This window comes from Petaurus breviceps, unplaced genomic scaffold (assembly GCF_028583685.1).
Source record: "Petaurus breviceps papuanus isolate PSGF00001 unplaced genomic scaffold, PetGlider_PUasm1.0 91133, whole genome shotgun sequence".
NCBI classification, from domain to species: Eukaryota; Metazoa; Chordata; class Mammalia; order Diprotodontia; family Petauridae; genus Petaurus; species Petaurus breviceps.
The window spans coordinates 85,104,719-85,115,097 of record NW_027187419.1 but is presented as its reverse complement, the minus strand read 5'-3'; the positions used below and the strand labels follow the sequence as shown (position 1 = coordinate 85,115,097).

General features: G+C 35.8%; 1 protein-coding gene across 27 annotated transcripts in view; it reads left to right on the top strand.

The window, feature by feature from the left end:
- Positions 1–10,379, top strand: part of BAZ2B (bromodomain adjacent to zinc finger domain 2B) — a 376,035-nt gene that overhangs the window by 52,868 nt on the left and 312,788 nt on the right. The gene's annotated exons all lie outside the window — the stretch shown is intronic.

Below are 10,379 nucleotides of genomic sequence, written 5' to 3'. Positions count from 1 at the left end.
GCAAGTTACTTAACCCCAATTGCCCTCCAAAAAAGGCAAAAAAAAATGCTTGATTTATCTTTTTTCACCATGTCTGTTTTTTTTTTTTCCACTGCCTTGTCTGAGGTCATGATTGTTACTTTACTACATTCCCAAAACATATATAAAACAGACATAGTATATAGGTGATTACTTAGATTTTCTGCACTGAAAGTATCATGTATCATGTCTTATCTGCCTGCCTCAGTTCCTGAAATAGCTATAACTATATACAGTCTTCTGGGTTAATGCAATATCCAGTGAGCACCTAACAATGTGTAAATATGTTGTTAATATAGTTGACAATCCATTAGCACATTAATAAAGAGCCATTATCACAATAAGGCAATGAGGTACAGGGGAAATAAATCTTAATTAATGAAAAATATTCAGGGACCAAGTCCTTTCTTAGATAGGGAGCTTCATGAGGGTATTGCCCACTTGGGGGTAAATTAGAAAGTGCACATAGAGGTAAACCAACTGTCTCATATTTTATCTATTACTGACCTTTTCCATATTGTCCAGTGAAAATGTATGTTTAACTTCTGAGTTTATCAAAGGGTTGTGCCCTCCCTTTGAGTCATAGGCCCCTCTGATGGGAAGAACACCCAGCTCTACCTCTTCCCTTTCCTTTCAGAGATCTTCAGGAAGCATCCTGAGATATTTTGCATAACTTGGCCCAGTTGTCAATGAGGAAGATAGGAGACGGAAAGTCAAACTGAAAATAGGACTGTCTCCAAGCCCCCAAAGGCTAGAGAGGAAGTTCCAACATTGTCCTCATTTCTATTTCATTTCTGACTGTAGACAGATGGTCCTGGCTGTCTCTTCTCTTAGGACTAGTTGGTTTCTAACACGATTACACTGGGCCCTCAGCTGCCAGTGTTGTGCCTCTTTTACATCTCTGAGGACCAATCAGTCAACAAGAATTTATTAAGCATTTTCTATGTGCCATTGTGCTAATTTCTGTGGATACAAAGAGAGATAAAAGAGATGGAAGATTAGCAAGAGAGTGGCAATGGTAGGAAGGAATGGGATTTAGGTTACATGTAGAGAATTTCCTTTGGCAAAAAGAAGACCTACCTCTTCATCCAAGACTGGAATGAAGGAGATTGTAGGGACAGGCCTCTCTCAGTGATTTGAAGTGAAGCAGAGAGAAGCAGGAACACTCTGAATAGCTTCAATTTTAAAAATTTATTTATTTTTTTAGTAAAGCATATAAAGCAAGGTTCTCAGCTGACAAGGTGAGAGTACTGTGGAGGCTTGAGAAAGCAATGAGAAGGTCCTTCTTTGATACAGGCAAACTCCAGGGTTTGTTATTTTTTTTTTTTTACACCTCTTGCTCTGGGGACATAACTGACCAATCATATTTCTGGTGGGTCATAGGATTGTATATTTAGGTTATCTACTCCAATCTCTTCATTATGCTGGTAAGGAAAATAAGGCCCCAAGACATTAAGTGACTTGCCTGAGATCCACACAAGTAGTTAGTGGAACAGAGCTGGGATTTGAGCTCAGATACTCTGACACCAAACCTAACATAATAACATACTTACACTCCTGCACTTTTTAGAATGACCCACTTAGCCAAGATAGCCATTGTCTTTTATTTCTTGGGGTAAATGACCTCCATATGAGGTCACAAACAGAACTTGGAACTACTATTGGCTAGTTACCTTAAAACACACTTAGTATTATAGATCATTCCAGAAAAAACAACTATATTACAAAATATGTGGCAGATCATTTCAGTAACAAGCAGGGCTGTGATCCATAAGATAGACAGCTCTGATTATTCTACCAGTCACTCAGATGGATTCCTGTTTTTTCTGAGACCAGTTCCTGGTTGCCTCATGGTTGATATGTTGCTTTTTTCCTCTTCCCCTTGGGATGTGGGTGGTATGATTCCCACTTGGGTCAATACCTCCTACAGAGCCTTTTGGTGTTGAAAGAGACACTTGAATGCTTTTCATGTCTTTCTGTTGCCTTTTTTCTCTGGGAACATCTGAGTGGTGTTATGCAAATTACCATAAACTATTTCTCCTAGATTTCCAAAGGCAGTGGGGAGGTAGAGAATGAAGAGCTAGTATTCCCAGTGAATGGCCTGTGACTTAGAGGGAGACAGTCATATATATCAAGATACATGAATATGGTGACCTTTTGTCCAAAACTCACTTTTTAAACACATGAACATTAAGAGCTGTTGTGCTACTACTTACTCTTGTTTTTCAGAACAGTCTTTTGTTTATCATTGTGTTTGATGAAAGATTAGTAGCATGTTTTTTAGATGTCAGTATTAATGATGTTTGAATTTTCATTTTGGTTAACCCTAAACATGTACATGGTCTCCAATAAATATTGTTTGGGGCATGATTTTATATTACCTTAGCTACTGGTGGTTAAATGTCTCTAGGGCAGCATACAGAAGAATCAGATGCAGAGGCTGATATTTCATTTCTTTTGCTGTTAAAGAAATTGTGTTTGCCAGTTGTAAAGTGCTGAGTCAGCATAAGACCCAATCACATTTTATCCATGAAATGTAAGAGTCAGTGAAAACTGAATTCAGTGATCCAAAGATGTTTTCAATACTTACAGCATTATTTATTTTTTAAAGCATTGTCTGGAGATAAATTTTCATAAGTGTTTAATCTTGATCAAAGTACCTAATCACAATGCGGACCTTTCTCTTAGTGCTGACATCATTTCTTTCATCCATCAAAATAGTGAAAGGTCCTGATCTGGCTCGATTCACAATTTGATTCTGTGTGATGTGCTGACAGTGCTTTGATAATGCATGTATTTTTTGTTCTTTCATGGAAAAGTCTCCTGCAAGAGCTGAATGTCAGGACATTCTCTTGATATGCGTCAGAAACATGAATAAGAATTCTGTACTGTAGCTACTTGGATAAAGAGTGTTTCTGAATGTGTAACTTTTTATTATATGGCTCCAGATTAATTAAGAAAACAAAAATTTGATGTAACACAGTATACTGAGTGGGCAGTAGACTTTTTTTAGAAGTTAGAATGACTCAAAGGTAGGTAACAGACTTTGTATGTTTGTATGAATAATTTCTTTTGATGCTATATATCTGCAGGGCTGATTTGAATTCATTACTTTTACCTCTGCAGTGGAGACAAGTTGAAAAATGGTTTTTTAATTCCTTTAAAACAATTTGAGAGCCATATTTTTCCTTTTTAAGTTTAAATCATTTTGTACTTTCCCCCTCCTCCACATAGTCCCCCTTTGATCTTCACAAGCTTTAATTTTTAAAACATGATCTATCCCCGGAGTATTTAAAGAAAGATGAACAGGTGGTGAGAAAAAGATGAAAACAGAGTGCTGTAGCATCTACTCCATGCAGGTGAACATGTGGTTGGATTCATGACTTCTGAAACCTTCATGAGTAGTTGATCTGGTATTAGGGTTCAAGGATAAGTATGTTTGAAGAGAAATTATAATTCATGGAAATAATCTGAAACATAGTCTTGTACTTTTAATTTTAAAACTTTCAGAAAAATTGATGAATTTAGAGTATTTGGGCATTTACTTATATAGCAGTAGAATTGATTGATTCTATGGCGCTGTAACCATGAATTCCAAATAGATATAGATATAAATATAAACATAATATATATCTATATATATAAACACTACATTCTAATTAGGTTTTACTATTTATTTTTAGCTGTCAGCTTTTCCTCTCTCTTGCCTTTGGTGATTTTTCCTCCATCTTGAATGCCATGTCATTCCTCTTTGTCTATTGATCAGTTGAAATCCTAACTCCTTTATGGATTCTTCTCCATTGATTCTAGCCAGAAGTTCTCTCTCCTCTCTTTGAATTCCTATAGCAGTACTCTTTGTACCTTTTGGAGTATGTGTGGGTATGGCACAATGAAAAAGAAATCTGGATCTAGAATCAGAGGACCTGGGTTCAAATCCTGTATTGATCTTGGGCAAGTCATTTTCCCTCTCTTGGCCTTAGTTTTTTAATATGTAAAATAAGGGAGGTTGACTAGATGATCTAAACTCCCTTTGAGCTCTAAAGTTGTCATCTTATGTCAGCACATATACCTTGTATTTTACTTATTTACATCTCACCTTCTAGGCTTTTTGTTCCAGGAATTACAAAGAGGAGATATGTACATATACATACAAACGCTTGTGATATACAGAGCATTACACTAAGCACACTAGGGAGAATACAAAGATATTTTGTTATGTGTGTATATATATTATATGTATGTATGTATGTGTATATATATATTCCTCTTTGTACATATCTTTGTGTGTACATGTATATATGTGTGTGTATGTATATGTGTATATATCTTTGTGTGTATATATATATATCTTTGTATTCTCCATAGCGTGCTTAGCATAATGCCTTGAATATCATAAGCACCATCAAAATATTTGTTAAATGACTTCTCCTTTGAAGTCCTACTGAAGTTCACACTAATTTCTCCCCTACTATGACTTTCTTCTTACTGTCTGTTTTGTACAATTGATGCCTTATTATTTATTGTTCTATTCCCTTACTTATCCTTCCTATACAGTTAATATCCCTTTTAACATATTAGTGTTTTGTTTGTATAATATGCAGCATTGTCATACTCATTGTTTCATGTCTGAGTTTATCTCTGCAATTGGGCTGTAAGGTCATTGGGACAGATACTTTTGTACCTGCTGGTGTAGATAGAAATTAAGATAAATATGGAATAGGTGCTTAACAAGTAGTTATTGACTGATTGGTGCTTATTTAAAAGAGGATCTCATAAGGAATTGATGACAGTGTAGGAAATGAGTTTATATTGGTTGTATGGTAAATACAAGTAAAAATACTTTATGCTATTTAGGATTATTGATATTATTTAAGTTGCAAAAGAATACTGTTTTCCTGCCTGGGGGGAGGGTTAGGGAAAAGGGGAAGGAAGTCCCATGTAATGTCTACATACTTTTTAAGCAACCATTGATTATTATTGATGGTTACATAAAGACCTGTAAATGTAGGTCTTTCCAACCCCAGGTTTTGTATCCACTATGCCTATATACAGTTATAATGCCATATGTTCAGTGGATGTGGACTGATAATGGTAGATTCATGGTTTGAAACTTTTATATAATTTCTCTTTCTTACTGTCTTTCTACTCATTCATCTTATTCTTTAGTTTTGGTATTTTTGTTGGACATTTGTCTTTAAATTGTTTAGGTATTTGCCTGTTTGAAGATAAAAATTGGGTAAATATTGTTAGACATATGTTTAGATAAAAGCCTTGTTAACAGAAAGGTCATCATGCTCTGAAGAGATTTCAGTCTTTTTTTCTCATTATTTATATATTTTATCTTTTTTTTTTGTTTTTTAAGCAATCGGGGTTAAATAGCTTGCTCAAGGTTACACGGCCAGTTATTTCTGGGTGTGGTGCTGAGTATCTGAGCCCAGATTTGATCCAGGTCATCCCGACACTGGAGCTGGTGCTCTTACTTGCTGAGCCACCTGGCCACCCCTAAGCAATTGGGGTTAAGTAACTTGCTCAAGGTTACATGGCCAGGTGTTTCTGGGTGGTTGCTAAGTGTCTGAGCCCGGGATTCGATCTCCAGGTCTTCTCAACAGTGGAGCCAGTGCTCTTACTCGCTGTGCTACCTGGCCACCCCTATATATTTTATCTTAAAGCAACAGATAATTACCAACAAAAACCTAAAGAAATTCTTCACAAAATATATCCCCCCCCCAAATAGGGAAAACTACCTAGCAGAATGATTGTGGCTGATCATGTTTTCCAGAATACTTGAAGAAAGTCAGAGTTCTAATGGGGAAGGGACAAAGCATTTATATAATACCTACTATGTGCAGGATTGTACTTTTTTTTTTTTAAAGCAATCGGGGTTAAGTAACTTGCTCAAGGTTACATGACCAATTATTTCTGGGTGTGGTGCTGAGTATCTGAGCCCGGATTTGATCTAGGTCATCCCGACACTGGGACCAGTGCTCTTACTCACTGAGCCACCTGGCCGCCCCTAAGCAATTGGGGTTAAGTAACTTGCTCAAGGTTACATGACCAGGTGTTTCTGGGTGGGTGCTAAGTGTCTGAGCCCGGGATTCGATCTCCAGGTCTTCTCAACATTGGAGACCATGCTCTTACTCGCTGTGCTACCTGGCTGCCCCAGGATTGTACTTTCACAAATATCTCATTTGTTCTACCAGTGGTGCCTGTTTTCCTAGTTTTTTTCCCTACTATTTCTTACAACATTGAACCTTCCCATTTTTTTTATCATCTCAGCCAACTTGATTAATATATAGTGATAATTCAGTGTTCTAATGTGCATTTCTCTGATTATTCAGGATTTTCAGTATTTTTCAAGTAGTGAATGACTATTTCTTGTTTTGAAAACCATTTAAAAATATCTTTTGACCACTTGTCTATTGACAAAATTATTCTTATTCTTGGAGAATTTTTGTCTTTCATGGAGACTGCAGATTTTATGCTAGACTTTAATCAGAAATGTTTAATGCAAATATGTTTTCCCCAAACACAATCCTTTCTTATTGCCTCATTGATTGGACAAAAGTTTTTAAATTTTATGTGATCAAAATTGTCTAAATTTCTTAATACTCTCTGCTACCCAATATCTGGTTATATACTCTTCCTTTATACACAGTTCTACTTTCCACTTGCTAATGCTCTAATTTGAAATAGATTTTTTTAGTCATTTGGAATTTGTTGCGGTATGTTGATTAGATGCTGGTCTGAACTCATATTTTGCCAAACTACTATTAGTTTTCTAGGCAGTTCTTGTAAAATAAAGTGAACGTTTGACTATATCGTTCCCTTGCTCAAGAAGCTTCAGTTATCCTCCATTGCTTCTCAGATAGAATACAAATTCCTGTTTGGCATGTAAAATCCTTCACAGTCTGATTCCTGCCTATTTTTCTAGGCTAATTATATATTTACTCCATTTTATGCACCATATACTCCAGCCAAACTGGCCCAATTTTCTTTTTCTGTCCATGATATTTCATTTCCCTCATCTGTGCCTTTTGTACAAGTTATCACCCATGCCTGGAATTCTCTGTCTTCTTACCTTGACCTCCTGGAATCCCCAGCTATCTTTAAAGCTTAAGTTACATGGCATAAACTTCAAGGGGTCTTTCTATCATGTTGTTAGAACCCTCTGGTAATATTGGGAAAGTCTCCTGGCTATTTTTAAGATTCTTTAATAATAAAGCTCTTAAACTTGATGACGATATTTTTGGGTCGGTTTAATTTGAATGACTCCTGATGGTATTCTATGAGTTCTGTCAATTTATACCCAGCTCTCTCTTTTCAGTACTTCTGAGCAATTTTTCTATTTGATTTCCAAAATGTTACTAGGTTCTTTGTTTTGTCATGTTTTTCTTGGGGATCAATAATTCTTACTATTTTGCTTAATTCTATCTTTATGGTCTGTTACCTGTGTTTTGTAGAGGCTGCAAGTCTTCCCATTTTTTCTTTCAATTTTGTTCTGATATTATTCTATTTTTCCTTTTTGTGCCCCACTTTTGTGATTTTCTGCTGCTTATTTACTAACATTGTCTACTGCTTGCTGAAAGCAACTCATTCTTTTGGTGAAATCTTTATTTCTTATATGTAACATCTTTATATCATCCTTTAATTCTTTTATTGAGCTATTGGAGGTTATTATAATTGTTGCATTTCTGGGGGAGAGGAATATATTATTTTTATATTGTTATTGATATGCCTTTCTTTTGGAGATTTCTTTTTATTTTCTTTCAACTCATAGTATTCATTCTATTGCATGATTTTTATTACTTTATCATTTTTTCATATCTACTGGTGTTTCTGCAAGGTTTTTCCCTATAAGAAATTCTCCCCAGCTCTACACTTTTTGTTGTTGTTGATTCACTTTATCTGATGCATTTATTATTGAATTTGATTTAATTCAACAAGAATTTAGTAAATGCCTGCTAGGTGCAAGGCATTGTGCTAGGTGGGTCCTGAAGATATTAATATAAAACAAAACAGTCTCTGCCCTTAAAGAGCTTACATATTGGTGGAAAACAATAGCTTGAAATAATAGAGTGGAATTGGGCTGAGATGTAAATCTTTTAAATGTCCTGGAAATACCACTATGACATGAATCAACAAACATTTATGAAGTGCCTATCATGTTCTAGATTCTGTGCTAGGTGCTTGGGATACAGACAGAAATGCAACAATCCCTGTCCTTATGTAGTTTTTATTTTATCAAGAGGAAAAACATGTACATAGATGTGTGTAGAAAGTAAGTGCACAGGGGCGGCCAGGTAGCACAGCGAGTAAGAGCACCGGCTCCAGTGTCAGGATGACCTGGAGATCGAATCCCGGGCTCAGACACTCAGACACCCAGAAATAACTGGCCGTGTAACCTTGAGCAAGTTACTTAACCCTGATTGCTTAAAAAAAAAGTAAGTGCACAGTAATGGAGGTGTAAGGGAGGAAGACTGGAGAGGTAAAGGAAGGCTTTCTGCAGAGAATGGCATTTGAACAGTATTTTGAAGAGAAGAAGGGATTCTAAGGCACATGAGTGAGAAAGGAGTTTCTTGCAAGTAAGGTGAGCAGCCAGATAGAATATCTTTGTGAGGGATAGCATAGCATATAGTATGAATGACATTTTGGCTGAAACATAAAGTGTATGGAGGGAAGTTAGGGATACTTAACTGGAAAGCTAATTTGGGATCAGTTTTTGAATGGATTTAAGAACCACATAGATTTCTTTAGGGACTCTTTGAGTTTTATGCAGAGTGACATGGCCAGACTTAGGCTTTAGGAAAACAATTTTGTAATTGCATGGAGGACAGATTGGAGAGAGGAGAGACCTGATACAGGAAGACCAAGTAGGGGAGTTTTGGTGTAATCCATGTGAAAGGTGACATGGGCCTGAAGTAGAGTGGTAGCTTTGGGAGTAGAGAGAAGGGGCTAGATGTAAAAGGTACTTTGGAGGTAGGAATGACAAGATTTGGCCACTGATTTTATATATAGTCTGAGTGACAATGAGGAGTTGAGGATGACATTGAGGAGGTAAACATGGGTGGCCAAAGGGATGGTGGTACCCTCATTAGAAATATGTTTGAATTTGTAAAGCCAAAACTCACTTTCCCTGTAATTAGAGTAAGTTCTCACGACACATGAATGACCTCAAAGTTGGAATGAGCCATCATCTCTCATCAGTTTAATTAACTGAGATAGAAGTTAGTACTGTTGTTTTCCTATTCAATTGTGCTTTTTGTATTGTAAGAATATTTTATTGCAATAGCTAAGCATAAATTATGCCTAGATATTATTTGAACTCAGAGCAAGGTTTGAAAATGCCAATATGTAGTATCATCTGGTATTTTTCTCCATTCTGTTTAACTTTTCTCAACCACTGTCAAATCTAAACCTAGATTTTTCCGTCTTGAGTGAAACTTTTAGCTCTGATACCTCCATGGGACTTTGTGGGATTCAGAGAAGCTTTCCATAAAAACCTTTGCTTTTCTTATTTAAAAGCCAACAGTTTTTTTCAGTCAGGCACAGGGTCTACTTTGGATGTTTTAGTTATTTACTTCTGTTAATTAAGGGGACACCCTTTAAAATCTTTCTGCCTCCTCTGTGCTCAGCTTTATGGTTCTTATTGGAAACCTTTGTCAGTGGCTTAACTCTGTTTCCATTTGCCATTGAAGGCCCTATCTGTAGCTCCCTGTCACCACTAGGGGTTGGTTCTTATATATGACATCTTCCTGCTTTTCCTGAGAAAATTTACATTGCTAGAAAGTAAGGCCTATTTTTTTCCTTGCCTAAAATCATAGATAAAAATTATAATACATAGGAATAATTATAGATATCAATTAAAATACATAGACATAATTAAATGTGCTTTATGGTTTTCTAGTTTTGTGCTTTCCATTTCTCCAGATATCAAAAGAATTTTTGCCACCTAAATTTTTCTCTATCTTTTTTTAACCCTTTCTCATTTAGAATTTGCCTTGTTTCTGTGTACAAGTTCTTCTTGTAGAATTTGAATTAGAGCAGGAACTCTTTGGTTTTGTCTTTTGTTTCCTTTTTTCTTAGGGTAGTGCCTTTCCGGTAGTAGATAATGTTCAACAAATATTAATGTTCATCTAAATCAATTGCTTTTGATTAAAATGCCAATATAGAACATAATTTTTAAATATATTCCAACAAAACCAAGACTTTTAAAGTTATAAAGTAGTTTTTTTGTAGTAACTAAGGTAAAAACTTCAATATTTGCATAACCTAAGAAATCTTAAACAATAGGCTCCAGGACCTAAACCTATCACCCTAATTTTTATTAAAAATAAAAAACTTAAAGAGCATTTTAAATTCTG